We start from the raw sequence: 15500 nt of genomic DNA on the forward strand, positions 1-15500 counted from the left end.
CGACCCTAAGTCCCCCTCTGCCCGATGGAAAATGCGGATAATTAATTAGAAAATTTCAGCTGTCTTATTCCAGTCCCCTTATAATACTATTACTGCTAATACTAATAATGATAAGAGCTAAGTCATACTGTGCTCCCGAAACACTTTACATACAAAACCCATGAGGAAGCTATAGTTAACAAATGAGGAAACAGGCCCAGAGCAGTTAAGTCACTTACCCAAGTCACACAGGGAATAAGTATGGCGGCCAGGAGGCCAACCCTGACTGTTGGGTTCTCCCGTTCCTGCTCTTAACCCCTACACTGTAATTTTGCCTTGTTTAAAAAGTTCCAAGAAGCAAAGGTTTTCTAATGGGCTCACTGCCTGAAGTCTTCACCTTACTAACCGCAGGCGTGGCCTGGCGCTTTATTTATGTATGTGATTTGATTGTCACTTTGGGTGGCCTAACGTTGCAGGCCAGGATGGTTCCCGAGATCTTCTCAAACCTTCTGGACACCAGAAGTAGGTGGAATAGAGAGTGGAAAGGGGACAGGGGCACTGTCCCTCTTTCTAAGCACTAACTCCCAAGAAATAACTTAGATGCCCGGGGATGGGCCCACCTGTGGAATGGGGAGGAGGAATGGTCCGCTCTTAAGGGTCCTCGCACCCCCTAGCCATCAGCACCTTCAGCAACCCCACTCAAATTTGGAGGGATCTCAGTCCCTCACGCGCGCTCCTGACGCACAGAAGCTCGGTCAGGAGGGGTCCAGAGGACGGGTCTGCGAGCCTCGCACCTCCGCGCGGAGGGGCAGCGAGGACCGCTCGCGGGGTGGCGGCGTGTGCGGCGCGCAGGTTGCCGGCCGCGTGGAGGCGGTGGCGCGGGGCGCAGAGGGGGCGCCGGGTGCGCGGGGGCGCGGGGCGGGCCGGCTGCTCCGGCGGCGGCTGTCAGGGGCCGCGCGGCTCCCCAGAAGATGCAGCGCAGCATATTTTGCACATGAGTTCAGAGGAAGAGGAAGTGTAGCCGGCGGACGCGCGGCGGCGGCGGGGGCGCGTCGGGGCTGGAGCCGGAGCGCGCCGGGCTCAGGGCGCAGCGAGCGGGAGCGCGGCGGCCGCGGGCTCCGCGGAGGGACGGACGCACCGGTCGCGAGAGGGACAGACACACGAGCACGCCGCGCCGCCCCCCCCCCCGGTCCCCACCCGCTGGCGCCCACGCCTTCCCCGCGCCGCCTCCTCTGTATGGCACAAACTTTCCTCCCGGGACGGAACACGCTGTCTCCGGGAGCCCGCGCCCGCGTCTTCTTCTCGGCTGGTCCTGAACGGTAGGTGAGCGCGCGGCAGGACTTGGGGTGTGGGCGGGCACGGGACCCTCCGTTTGGCCCGGCGGACCGGGACCCCGGGGGGCAGGGGAGCTCCGCGTGGCGCCTCCCTGCAGGTTGCCGGGGCTGGGGCGTGCTTCCCAGGCGTCAGGGTTTCCAGAGGGCCACCTCCCGGCCCCGCGCACCCCCAGACCGGGTTGGATGGGGTCGGGCCGCGATTCATGGGACACAGAGGTCTTGGGCCAACTTTTTTGAAAAACAAAAAAATAATCATCCCTGGCGCGCCGAGGGGAGAGGCACCCTAGAGCAGTCTGTTGGGGGTCACGGGATCTGCAGGCTCGGGGGCCCCTAGGACGGAAGCGGAGAGGAAGCTTCAAGGCTACAGGTGGGTCTAGGACACTGCTGCAGGGGGTCCTCGACAAAGACCAGGCGGGAGCTGGCCAAGGAGTCCAGGTTCAGGAGGGCGAGAGGCTGGGGCGGGGAGGGGTGAGGTGGGCTGGGGTCGGGTGGAGTGGAGGCGGCTCGGGCAGCCCTTCTGCGTGCGCCCTGGGAGGTGGATTTGTTGCCGGGACAGGGGTGCGGGATGGGTGGGAGCAGACGTGCCGCGCGTTCAGAGGAAGCGCCGCAGCCTCTAGAGGCTCAGAAACTCGGGGCGCGGGGAGTCCCCGGCACTGAAACCGGGCATCTCCCCTTGTGTAAGGGGGTTTCCTCCCCCGTCCTAACCCACTTTCCTAGGCTCAAGGGACGCCGGGGTGGGTGCGGATCAGGGCGGGGTGGCGGCGGCGTATATTTCAGGAAGCCGCGTTGTCAGGCACACGCACCCCGCTCCGGAGCCAGAGCTGATGCCCTTCACCTAGGGTATCGCCGTCTTTGGCAGCGAGAACCGCGTGGAGGCCAAGGTGCTAGACCCAGGCGCGCTCCCTGCTGCCTCCCGGTTGCTCTCTCAGGGCTGCCCTTATGTGGTTGTGGGTGATCCCCAGGGACGCTGGGTGGTGTCAGTGAGTTTGTTCGGAGGCTTAAAAAGAAACAAACCAAAAGTATTTTTTAAAAAAGTCTGGCACAAATCCCGATGTTTGAGTGGCTGCCCTGGTTTCCAGCAACAGTCCCTTCTTGTAACTGGTACAGCTGTTTTCAGATGCTGGACGAGCAGTCAGGCTAGGCTCCTTCAGCCACTGCCACAGTGTGTCATCTCAGGATAAGTGAGGCCCTGCCAGGAAGGAAGGCGGGGTAATGTGAGCGACCTGTGGGCCTGTGGTAGGGCGAGCTGTGCACCCCACGTGTCCCTGGCCACCGGGACTCCTAATTTGTACCTCTGAACAGCTGAATTCCCTATGAAGTTCTAGTGACCCCAGATGTCACCAAACCCCACAAAGGGGTTAAACAACAAGCTGGTTGGGGCTCTTTGGTGCATGTGTGTGCTAACCTCAGTGAAATCACTTTAACCTCAGCCCCAGCTCTGCATCCTCTTTTGCCTTTAGTGGGGTTCTGGCCCTGGACGTCATCCTCTGGCTGCATTGTGTAACAAGTCCCTGGGTTGGTTTTCCTTTGTTTGTCTTTTGGCTGCATGGACCTGGGGCAAATGGAAGTGGAGTGTGGTGCAGTTGGCTAATACATTTGGTGCAGGAATTGAAAGAGAACAAATTGGGCATACAAGTCACTGAGTTCTTTTTCTCCCTCTTGAGCAGGAATTTTTGGCTTCCATTCAAATAATTGCTTTGTCTGCAGGGAAACAGGCAGAAAATCTTTGGCATGAGTGATGTGAGTTCCTGTAAAGCTACTTGTGTTCTTCCAGTCTTCACTTTTCAGCAGGATTGGAACTCTGTGGGCCTGTGGCTTGGTGGGCATGGGTGTCTTGCCAAATTTCTAACTTGTAGGCTAACTGTGACTCTTTCCCCTGCCCATCGCATTTTAAACATATAGAAAAGTTGTAAGAAGAGTGACCACCCAAATACCTATGTCTAGAGTCTGTGATTTTGTAATACTGGCTTTATTGTGCATCTATCCGTCTTTTCATCCCTCTACCCATCCATCAGTACAACTTACTGTTTTATGTGTTTTAAAGTAGATTATGGACATTGGTCCAGGTCGCTCCTAAACATTTCAGCACACGTTTTATTATTTGGAGTTCAGTATATGTTCATGATTTTCTTAAGGTAAAATTTGTGTACATATAGTGAAATGCACCAATCTTGAGAGTACCGTTTTCATAATACTTTGACAGATGCTTATACCTTGTGTAACCCTGGTCTCTATCAAAATGGAGACTATTACCATCATCCCAGAAAGTTCCTTCGTCCTCATTCCCAGTCAGTCCTTGCCCCGACCGTATCAGTCGCAACCACTGCTGTGATGGTTTCTCATTTTAAGTTAGTTTAGCCTGTTCTTTAACTTCGTATAAGTGGAATTCTATAGTATTGTGTAAAGCTTCTTTCACTCAGCATGGTTTTGAGATTCATCCATGTTGTATGTACCAGTAATTTGGTCTTTTTCTATTGTGGAGTTATATTCCAGGCTATGTCCATACCTCAGTTTGTTTATATAGTATATTCCCCTGTTGATGGACACATGAGTTACTCCTATTTTGGGGGGTATTGTGAACAGAGCTGCTATGAATATTTGTGTACAAGTCTTCCTAGGGATAACTGTTCTCGTTTCTTTGGGGTAAATGCCTAAGTGTGGAGTTGCTGGGTCATAGAAGAGATGTATGTGAACCTTGTAAGAAACTGCCAGACCTTTTTCCAAAGTGGTTATACCATTTTACACTCCCACCAGCAAAGAATACGAGTATGAGATTCCAGATACTATAACCCTATTTTCCTATCCCAAAGTCAAGAGCGTGATTTGACTAGTGTTCTGGAGCTAGAGGGACCCAGAAATGGAGACCACCTGAGACAGTCTGGAACGTGTTGTTTTCGTAGGTGGAGGAGCTGTGAGAAATCCCTGACTCTGCCAGTAAATGGGTTTACGCTTAAAACTATTGCAGATGATAGACGAATATTTCATTTTTAGAGATCTTCAGAGAAGGGAATTCCATAGGGGAATGTACCCTTGGTTGTGAAAGAAGATTGATTGAGTGCTTTCTGTATGAAGAAAAATAACCCCCAAGCCCCACAGAATTCCACTAAACTTCTGCTTAGAAACTCCTGGGGGATTCTTGGGGTATTGCTCTGGTGGATGTGAACTTGGTGAAGATTCCCATTGGATTTCACCGGCCTGGGCAGCTGGCTGCTGAAAGCGGTTGTTTTTGCTTTGGGAGGCAGATCAGATTTGGCTTTTTGAAGGCTCAGAGAACAGCTTTCCTGTTAAAGTGATTTGGCCTGTCAGTGAGAAACGTGGCCTGTCAGCACCCCTCTTATTGTCCTGCCTGGGAAAATGGGCCAGTCTCCCGCAGGTCCCCTTACACCTTAGTCCTTTCTGTGGGCCAGCAGCTGAACTTGGTCTTGGCTGGTCCAGGAAACAGGAATTGAGCCTTCCTGCTTGTGCGGGACCCCAGGATGAGATTTTTACATCTCGCCAAGGTGTCTCTGTGGGGACCAAGAATTGCTGGGGTCAGATGACAGGTGGTGTAGAGACTTGAGACATTGCACTGTGTTTGGGGACAGTTCTCATCCAACAGCCTGGTACAGTGCATTTATTGTACAGGGGCACAGAAAATGTTGGCTGAATGATTCTTGTGACTCATGGTGCCCATCTGGGGGATTGCCTTTCTGGAGAGTGACAGTGAGTGCCAAAATGTCAAGGCCCCAAGGTGTATTTTACTAGAGGCCACTTTCCCGTAGCCTGGGAGACAAGTTCACAGTGTTTGGTCCCCCGAAAACTTTGCCAACTGTAAACTTTCATTGTAGCAGCACCATTCTTATTTTATTATAAATTTCACTATTGTTACTAACAAAATAATAATTATAGCTATCACTTGCTGAGTGCTTACTCTTTCCCGGGCACTGTTAGGCACTTTATCTGCGTTTTCTGAGTTTAATCCTCACGAGAGGCGAGTACTATTATCTGCACTTTAGCCTTGAGGAAACTGAAGCTTAGCGAGGTTAAGTAACTTGCCCTAAGTTCATGTTTTCATATCTCCCAGACGTTAAGGGGAGAGATTGTGACGTTCTGATTTCGCAAATGCGGATTCTGTCTACAAGCACAGATTTCCAAATGCGTGAAGCCGTAGTATAGTAGGGATCTAAGCTGGATAGGCGGAGCAAAGGTGCAAGAAATGACACAATAGAATCACTTTCTTCAGTCTTTTATCTTTTTCTTTTTCTTTTAAGCTTTCTGTGAGTTTGGGGTGGCTGGGGCCTGTGTAGTAGCACTAATTTTGGTGACAGTTTAAGGTATTATTGGCTGATTACGATTGTAATTTTATTGTAGGAAGGAAAGACATTGTCTGCTGTTTGCTGTGGTGTCTGTAGCTGAGCTGTCTGTGGCTAGAGTAGCCGCTAGCCACGTGTGGCTATTTACGTCTAAATGTAAATAAATGAAATAAAACTAAACATGCACTTGCTCAGGCTCACTAGCCACCTTTCAAGTGCTCTAGAGCCGTGTGTGGTTATTGGCCGCTAAATTGGACAGCACAGATGTAGGCTATTTCATTCTCACAGAAAGTTCTGGTTGATGGTGCTACTCTGTAGTGAGCGTTTCTGTCTTTTCCTTCAGTTTAAGAATTGACAACCCACTTGGATAAGACTTGGGCTGTTTTTTACTGACAAAGAGATAAATTTAGCCAGGTATTTCTTTTATGTTTACCTTTTAAAGGTTTTTTTTTTTTTTTGGTATGTGTGTGATGTTTCCTCCCATTCATGTTCAGTGTTTGACATAAATTTGCGTTTCCCTTTTCTCCTGGGTCCCCAAAGGAGCTTTCCTTGTTGTCATTGCGTATTTTACCAAGATGCTTTCTCTGAAAAGATCGGTACAGCAGGCAAGCAATGGCCACTGCTTGAGCCCTGTTAATTCCTTGCTCTTCAAATAAGAATTCCGTTCAGCTTTTAAATATGCAATTGTGTGACTTACTCCCTACCTGGGCTGAATTCAGGAAGAAAAATCGCTCTCAGCGGGGCCAGAACCAAAGAGCTAGAAAATCAGGTCACATTCTACGCCTGATGGCTACCTGCCAAGACTGGGGTGGAGGAGATGCCCTTAGGGGTACTTGACTGCTTCCTTTTGGGGTTTTCCTAGGTCTGGGCTGCCCAGTGGGGTAGGGAGTGCTGGAGAGGGTCGGCGGTTCTGTGTCTTGGTTGTACAAGATGATGGGGGGATGGTGCCGCGGCTGTCCGCTCTTCTCTGGTGTACACTACTCCAGAGTCGGGTTCAACAGAGAGGGGACACCAGCCCTCCGCTGGGAACCCGGCCCAGCCAGAGGTGGAAAGTCAGCATCAGCTGTGTTTTGCTCCTTGTGAGTCTGACCAACTCTTACGCTACTTTATGAAACTCTGTTGGATGTTTCCAGACTTTTCCAACCAGGAAGCCCACTGCACTTCACTGAAAACTTTCCTTGGCTTTTACAAGTAAAGTGTCCCATTTTGTTGTTCCATAGGCAGACCCCCTTAATTGTCAGCATTTATTCTTTGCAGGGCATTATCAGCTTCCATTGTGTGTGTGTGTGAGTGTGTGTGTCTGTTTTGAAACTCCCTGCTTTGTATTTCACCCCGAGGACGTACCTCCTGAGGAATCCTTCGAGTTTTGTGGAATAGCTCCCAAATGCCTCACATTTGGAGAAGTTGTTGTGATAGACCTTATCCATGAAGTCTGATGAGAAGAGATTAGGTTAATCACAGACTCTGGTTAATGGAACATCACCATATCATGTATTACCAAATTTCAGAAATATAAAGTACAGGAAATCAGACTGTTCACTTAAACATTTCTTTAATTTAGAGAGGTCTTCTGGGATGTTTCCAGGGTCTTGGGACACCTTATAAGCACCCTTTTAAGTGTGTTGTAATTATAGCTATAGGCAGGTTAAAAGAAATCTTTATAGTGGATCACAGGTAATGCTAGTAACAGTACTAACACGGTTAACATTTATACTGCCTTTTCTATGGGGCTGAGCTCGTCCAAGCCCTGTTAAATATTCACATCTTTAATCCTTGCCCTACAAGTAGATTCTGCATTTATCTCCATTTTATTTGTGAGAAAACTGAGGTTAAGTGGCTTACTCAAGGTCACACCGCTAGGAAGTAGACACTGGGATTTGAACCCACGTGATCTGGCTCCAGAGCCTGTGCACCCGACCCGTGTGCTATGCTGTTAAGAAGGTGAACTTGAGAGCGACAGGCAAATATTTCCAAGGCCCTTTTCCATCCTTTACAGATAATGTGTCTTTCCTGCTCCTGAAGGATGTTGACTGAGTAGGTATTTATAGTGCGTCTGTTGGGCCAGGGTGTTGGGGTCACTGCTGTTAGGGATGAAGATGTGATTGCTGCGTTCCAGAATTTTGCTGTCACGTAGAAGATGAGGTGTTCCTAAAGCTCCAGAGCTCTCCCTTGAACTCCGGACTGGTCCACCCAGCTGCCCACCCCACACCTCCTCTTGGCTGGAGCTAACCCATCTAAAACAAACTGCTGTCTTCCTTGGCCCAGCTGCTTCTCCCACTGCCATCCCCATGTCAAGAAGTGGCTGCTGCAGCCTTGCAGTTGCTCAGGTCACAAACCCTAGAGGAGTCTTGGATGCCCTCTTTTTCTCATGCCATATTTCCAAACCACCAGTAAATCCTATTTTCTACTTTCAAAACCTCTCTAGAATTTGACCGCCGTGCATACCTCATCCTTGTCTCCCCGCTCTCACGGTCAGCCATGGCCAGAGTGATCATGTCTCCCCGGGCTCAGAACCTCCCCGGGGGCCCCATCTCCCTCGGGGGGAAGCCAGAGTCGATGCCCTGGCCCGCCCAGCCGCAGTCTGCTCCCCACAGCTCTAGGACTTCATGTGCTGCCTTCCTGAAGGCCCCCACTTCACCAGGCAGGTCCTGGAATGTTCCAGTCTGTTGGCATCTGCCGCCACCTTGCCTGATACACCGTCCCTGTACCCTGTGGCTCCCTCTGTCGCCTTCTTCAGGATTTTGCTTGAACGTCACCCTCTCGGTGAGGCCTTCCCTGATCACCCTGTTTTTTAAAATTGTGCCTACTTCCTCGTACTTGCTACCCCTCCTCCCTGCCTTATTTTTCTTTATTTGACATGCTTTTAAACTTGAACTTCTTTTATGATTTTTATTTGTCTGTTGTCCGTTTCTCTGCTCTTGGAGGTAAGGTCCACAGGGCAGGGTGGTTCTTCTTTGATGTCTCTCGTTTCCCTTTGGTGTCCCCACATTGAGAATAGTGCCTTGCACATCCTAAGTGCTCAGTAAAGGAGGGTGTGATGTTTAAGTTTGCGTCAGCTTGGCTGGGCTCTGGGACCCAGTTTTTGATCAAATACCAGTCTCGGTGTTGCTGTGAGGTATTTTTTTTACATGCGATTAACATTTAAATCAGTAAGTTTGGAGTAAAGCAGCTTACTCTCCATAATATGGGCAGGCCCCATCCAGTCACTTGAAGGACTTAAGGGAAAAGACTGAGGTCCCCCGAGGAGGAGGGAATTCTGCCTCCAGCTGCCCTGGGACTCAGTACTGTGCCATCAGCTCTTCCCTGTGTCTTTGGCCTGCTGGCCTGCCCTGCAGATCTCAGACCTACCAGCTCCCACAGTCACATGAGCCAATTCCTTAAACAAATTTGCCCGCCTTCTCTCTATGTAGATATCTATTTATAGGCACACCCACACCCTATTCTGTTGCTTCTGCTTCTCTGGCGAACCCTAATACAGAGGGTCAAGATGGAAGGGAAAGGAGTGTCGGATGGAGGGTCCAGTGGAAGTAAAGGAATGGTGTCTGGAGGGTGCTTGATGTATGAAAAAGATAGTGCTGGTGTAGTCCGACCTGACTGTGGGGTACATGCAGGGGAGACGAGCCTGGGAAGGAGGGAGGTTGGGGTGAGGTTGAGGTTAAGGACTCCAAGCTGGGCAGCGAATGTGATTTATGCTCTTGGAGCCACTTGTGTGGTACAGAATGGTTAATCTGGCAAAAGCCAGTGATAGGAATTAGATAGATGAGAGACTAGGGGAAGCCAGATGTGAAGAAGGCTTTTGACAGTCTAGAAATGGCGGGTCAGTACTGAGAATGAAGGGAGGGAATTTAAAAGCAGCCCCCATCACTTTGCACCTGGTCACTTGTAGGGGCGAGGGTGACGGCAGGAGCAGGCTCATGCCTGCTGTTTAGAGGCTGCATGTTACCAGGGCAGTGATGCTACCCACAGAAGCAAGAAATGCGGGAGGAACAAGCGGCTTGTTGGGCAAGACGTTGAATTCCCTTTAGGGTATATTCATCTGGAAGTGCCAGGAAAGTTCCAAGTGAAGTTGTTGAAACAGGTCCTCAGGCCTGTCTGCCTGGAGTTGGAGAGAAGGCAGCTGGAGGGAGATTGGAGAATTTCGCCTAGAGCAGGGAAAGTGAGCCCAGTGAGAAGGGATGTGATAGCCAAGGGGAAGACAATACAATCACGCAGCTTTTTGAGCATACACAGCAATACCGTATATTGGAGGCTCCCAGACTCTGTACTAAGGCACCCCAAGGCACTGTAGCAAACTCATGGGTGCGGGGGCAGGGGAAATTTTGTGTTTTTGAGGGAAACACAGTGGTACATGACGTGTTAGATACCACACTTGCCACTAGCTGGAGGTGGTTCGCACACAGTGTCAGCATTAGCCAGCACTATAGTCCTTTTGATGACGTCCTATCTTTGCAAAGCTGGGTTTGGGGTGGTTGCTCAGAAATCATTATGAAACAGGAAATGAGAGTGGTGGTGTCCAATCCAGGGTTTGAGAAGTTGTTCTGTGCTGAGCAGAGGCACACATCCCATTAGGAAGTAACTATGGTAATTTAAGAGTGAAGGAAGAAGACCTTTTCTTTCAGTGTAGGTGTTCTGGTTTTTCGGAAGGCTACTGAGTTGTTAGGACATAATTATTAAGTTGTTTGGACTTGACTACTTCATAAATAGAACCGTGTGTATTGCTGTTAGCCTAAAGGGTGCCGTGGACGGGGGCGTCTCGGAACCCTCGCCATATATTGCTCGGGGGGTTTTCTCAGATTGTAAAAGAGTGAGAGTGGGGTAGAAGATAGGGAAGAAAGGGATGGGCATGAAGCCGTATCCAAAAAGTCAGATTTCTTCAAAAATAAAAGACGTGAAGCAAATAAAGTAAAATGTAAGCAGTTAAATGCAGGTAGTTGGTATGTAGATGTCTCATTTTCTCTCCTTATCCATATGTTTGCAGTGGCTTGTAATGAAAATAGTTGTAAGAGACCGAGAGAGAGGAGGGCTGGGGTTAGAAATTGAGAGGTGCCGCCGTGTTGGGGAGGACGGCAGAGAGCCTAGGAGGGGAGTGTCTGAGGTACAAGGAGATTCAGGAGGTGGTGGGTGTGGAACCAGGGGGTCAGCAGGGCCTCCTTCTTCTGGACTGTCGTTCTCAGCCTTGGTTAAGAGGCTTAAGAAAGATCCTGGGCCCTGCTGAGGCCTGGTGTTAGGAGATTGGAGGGGGTTAGGACCCGGGAAAGACGGTTTGCTCCTCCAACCTTGATTCTCAACCCTGGCTGCCAGTTAGAATCACTTAGGGGGTTTTAAAGAATCCTGATGCTTGGGCCCCACCCCAGAATGCCCAGGCATCAGGACTTTAAGACAGTTCTCCAGATGATTCCAGTGTGCAACCAAGATGGGGAGCCATGGCCATCCCCAGGGTTTCTCAAACTTGACTGTGATTCAAACTTGAATGAATCTCTTGTCGTTCAAATGCGGATTCTGGTTCCGCAGGCCTGGGTGTGGCCTGAGCTCTGCATTTCTCACAGGCTCCCAGGGGAGGCCAGTACTGCTGGTCTGAGGACCACACTCTGAGTAGCGAAGTTCTTTTGAAGGGGAACTGTTTTTCGTTAAGGTTGGTTGTGATGGAGACCAGTAGGAGAGCAGAAAGGTCGTCTGGGTCAGACATCCACTGAGACGTGGGGGTGGGTGTGGGTGCTAAGCGGGTGTTTTCTTTTGATTATCTAAATATCCCTTTTATTCCTTATCTTTTGCCATGCAACACATGACTCCTAGCCTTGGCAGCTGAAAACAACAATAAACGTTTATCTCGCCGGGTTTCTTGAGTTAGGAATCCGGCAGCAGTTTAGCTGGGTGGCGCTGACTCGGGGCTCTCCTGAGGTTTGCTCAGGATGTCGGCTGGGCTGAAGACTGTGAAAGAGCGAAGGATCCACTTCCACATGGCTGTTGAGTTAGGACTGGCTGTTGGGTGGAGGTGGAAGTTCCCTGCCCTGGGGACTTCTCCGTAGGGTTAATAGAGCGCCCTCATAATATGGCAGCTGGTTGCCCCCAGAGTGCGTAATCCAAGAGAAAGTGCGGTAGAAATCGCAGTGTCTCCTATAAGCCAGCCGTGGAAACCACACTTGTCATTTCTACACTATCCTACTGGCTGCACAGGTCAGCCCTATTCAGTGTGGGCGGGGACCACTTACGAATACCAAGAGGATTATTGAGGACCACGTTGCAGGCTGGCTATGACACTCCCTATTGTTTTCAACTAGAAAAATAATGCATGCGCCACACAGAAAACTTGAAAAATATAGAAAACTATAAAGAGAATGTCATCTACAATCTCATGACCCAGAGGGAGGTTCTGTGAACGTTATGGTCTGTGTCCTGCCAGTTAAGAAAAGAACGTGGATTTTTACATGCAGATACACACATAGACACTTAAAAAAAGTGGCACCAGACAACTACTGGTTCATAGAGATTGTTTTTTATGTGGCAGCGAATCAGGAACACTTTCAACCGGGTAAATTTTAGTTATCCTTGGGTTTCTGTCTTAGATTATGTTTGCAGGATATCAAGATTTGACATCATCTGAATAGTGGACTGATTTTCAAGTTTTCATTTACATTTCCGGGTTGAGAGATGTCCCTCTCACGTAAAAACTTCTTAATTTGGATCCTCAGTTCTTACTTTGGGTGCTGGAACGATGTAATAAACATACCCGAGGCTTCAGATATAGGATTTGAGTGTAGAAATAAAAAATAAGTGTGCCAGCTGATCCAGCATCATTGCATATAATTGCCCCATCTCTGGTTGCTTGTCATGAGCTGTTGGCAACTGTTAAAATTAGCTTTACAGTCTGCCTGAGATTAGCAGCAAGTGTGGAAGATGAAGCCTCACTCTTAATGAAGCTAATTTGTATTTGAAAATATAACTACATGTGTTGCCCCCATTATTTAAATATGTGCATGCTAGTTGATAGTAAAAATGAACCTTTAAGCTGAGATTTTTATAAACCCTAGCTGAAAAATAACCTTTTAAGGAAGTGATCCTTTTTGAAGTGGTTTTCCAGTGTTTTTTATGGGCATCTCCGGAAGCATTTCAGAAACCAATTAGAAATACTTTTAAAATAAACATTTAAAAATTTCGACATTTAAAATGACGCAGGGCATCGTGCCCCATCTCTGATCAGCCTTTTCTGGAATAACGTCTATGGTGAGGTGCTCTCTGTTTCCTATCACAGCAGTTTCCCCTGAAGGCCCTGTACTCTGCCCAAACTTCTAGAACAGCCAGCCCCACTGCACTGTGTGTGTCTGTCCATTGTGTTTCTCCTCCTTTCACCTGCGATCTGAGGGTAGGGTGTGGTCTTCCCATTTTTTATTTCCTAATTGAGGGCCTGACTCAAAACAGATCTTACTAAATGTGTGTTGAATGAATGAATGCATGAATTTGGAATGTGGGTGCCCTTCCTCATGGAAGGTTCCATGAAGGAACAGTCATGGAGCTGATGGTTCCTGCATGAAGCTGGTCCACCATACATCAATGACACACCCCATTCTAGGTTTGATTCAGAAAGAATTGATTTTCCAGAATGTCACCATTTGAAGGATCTTTGCTTTCTGGTCATCTGCAACGTCTAACATCCTCTCCTTGCAGTTGGGTCTCAGAACCTCCCAGTGATTACCTTATTTTCCTGCTTAGTCAGCATCCAGTTCCTCATTCCTTTTACCCAATTTCTGCTAGAGACCTGTAAGTGTATGTTGGCTCTTTTCCCGCTTTCTCACCATAGGAATGGGGACCTGATTTCCATTAGGCGTCAGTGTGGAGGGGCCATAGGGATTTGGAGGGGCAGGGCTGTAGGGCTCGGATGGAGCACAGAAAAGTCCTGGGAAAATATCATCGCATACGGGTGAGTTTTGGCAGGTGTCCTTTCCAAGATAGACAACGAAAGGAGAAATAGCCACGAATAGCACCGCGGCTCATGCTTCATCCAGTGAGCCGATGCCCCAGGATGAGCAGGAGGTGAGGGGGCTAGCCCATTGGTCTCTCGGAGGGTCTCACCTTCCACGTGTCTCTCGTGGGGTCAGCATCTGGCCACCCTGAGTGTGTAAGGGGAAGCGTTGTTCGGTAGCAGGACCCTGCACTTGCCGTTCAGCCCAGCAACCCCACTCCTAGTTATTACCTGGAGAAATGAAGACTTGTGTCCTCGTAAAACCTCTGTGTGAGTGTTTATAGCCACTTCATTCAAACCAACCCAAACTGGAAGCAACTCAGATGTCCTTCCGAGGGTGAATGGCTAAAACAGGGCCCCTAAATGCAGGCCAACCGCCACTGGTGCCCGACGGAGGAGACAGCAGGCCATGGTCATTTTGAGCAAACTCGGTGTGTAAGTTACCTGTTGTGTGACAAACCACCCCAAAACTTAGAGGCTCAAAACAGTGGCAGTGGTGTATCTTGCTCCCGGAATCTGCGGTTTGGGCAGCCTCGGTGGGAGCAGCCTGTCTCTGCCCCGCATGGTGTCAGTGGCTTGCCTGAGACAGAGGCTCAACTTCCACGATGGCTCACTGGCAGGAGAGCTGGCAAGTTGGTGCCGGCTGTCAGTTCCTCTCCACATGGGCCCCTCTTTTGGGCTGCTTCATGGCATGGTGGCTGGGTTCCAAGGGCAGGCGTCTCAAGAGTCAGGCAGTGGATGCTCCCCGTTTCTTAGGGCCCGGGTCCAAAAACTGGCACTGCATTGTCCTGCATATTCTATTGGTCCAGTTGTCACAGAACTCAGGTTCAGAGGAGGTGGCATAGGCCCCACCTCTCGATGGCAGGAGTGTCAAAGGATTTTGGGGCCACATTTAAAAACTGTCACACTTACCATTTACTTTCTGCCCTACAAAAGACCTGGGCCCCTGAAGGGGATGTGCTTCCACTGAGATGCTCCCTGAATGTCAGCGAGAGGGGTGTGCAGCCACGCCTGGCTCATCTGCCTGCATCCAGCAGAGGGTCTCCCTCCACTCTTCCCCTGCCTCCCGCGCTCCCCGCTCTCACAGGCCGTGCCCACCCCTTGCCCCAGCCTCCTGCTGGGTTCTGATGGGAGCCTGGTCTGGGAACCTCGCATAGTGAACAGCGAAGTTGACAAAACTCTGCAATAATGTAAGGCACTATTATATCTTATTGTTCCTCCTTTTTGTAAGCTAGATTTTTCTGACTTGTTTGAGCATAGTAGGGACTGTCTTAGATATTTTGGGAGTGATATAAAGTCTTTCCTATTTTGACAGGGTGGGGATTGGTAGAAGGATGCAAGAAGGAACTAAAAGGAATGCACATGTGCCAGTAGCCTGCAAGGTAGGGCCCTCAACACAAAACAGTAAGAGGAACAAATTCACATAAGGTTTGGGTGGCCAGCAACTGCTTCGTGTGTCTCCCTTCCCAGAGACAACTGTGTTTTAAGCAGTTGCTTAACCAGGGTGGCATACATGTCAAAGAAATGAATCTCTAAGGATTGAGACCTCAAGGATTCACTGATATTACAGTTTTGCTGCTGGCTGGTACTGTTTATCTTTTCTGTGTCTGATCACATAGATGATTTGCCTGGAGCCTCATCATGTCCTGTGAAACAAACAAGGTGCCATTTGGGGTGAACTTGGATGGAGACCTCAAGTTTGGGACAGTCTGATTGAAACTTGTAACTCAAAGTTGTGAATTGAGTTTTTCTAATGCTTCTTGGCACCCCCCCCCCCACCTTTACACCCCAAAACCTTTTCTGAGTCTTTCTTATTCATCCTGGTAATCCTCTTCTCGTTTTTTTCTGCTGTCCGGGAACCTGTCCTTTATAAAAGAAGTTAAATCATACTAAAGTGTTAGTGGCTACCAGGAGCTTGGTTTGTTACCCTACCCATGG

General features: G+C 49.3%; 1 protein-coding gene across 6 annotated transcripts in view; it reads left to right on the forward strand.

The window, feature by feature from the left end:
- Positions 1-990: 990 nt before the first annotated feature.
- Positions 991-15500, forward strand: part of RFTN1 (raftlin, lipid raft linker 1) — a 198120-nt gene continuing 183610 nt past the window's right edge. For 2 of the 6 annotated variants that reach the window (XM_023620891.2, XM_070238110.1), the window contains exon 1: positions 1017-1302. The gene's annotated coding sequence lies outside the window, so the exon portion shown is untranslated. Of the gene's footprint in view, positions 1681-15500 lie in introns of all 6 variants that reach the window. The other 4 variants (XM_005600912.4, XM_070238109.1, XM_070238111.1 and 1 more) reach the window with 4 other exon arrangements.

Source organism: Equus caballus, chromosome 16, assembly GCF_041296265.1.
Source record: "Equus caballus isolate H_3958 breed thoroughbred chromosome 16, TB-T2T, whole genome shotgun sequence".
Taxonomy (NCBI): domain Eukaryota; kingdom Metazoa; phylum Chordata; class Mammalia; order Perissodactyla; family Equidae; genus Equus; species Equus caballus.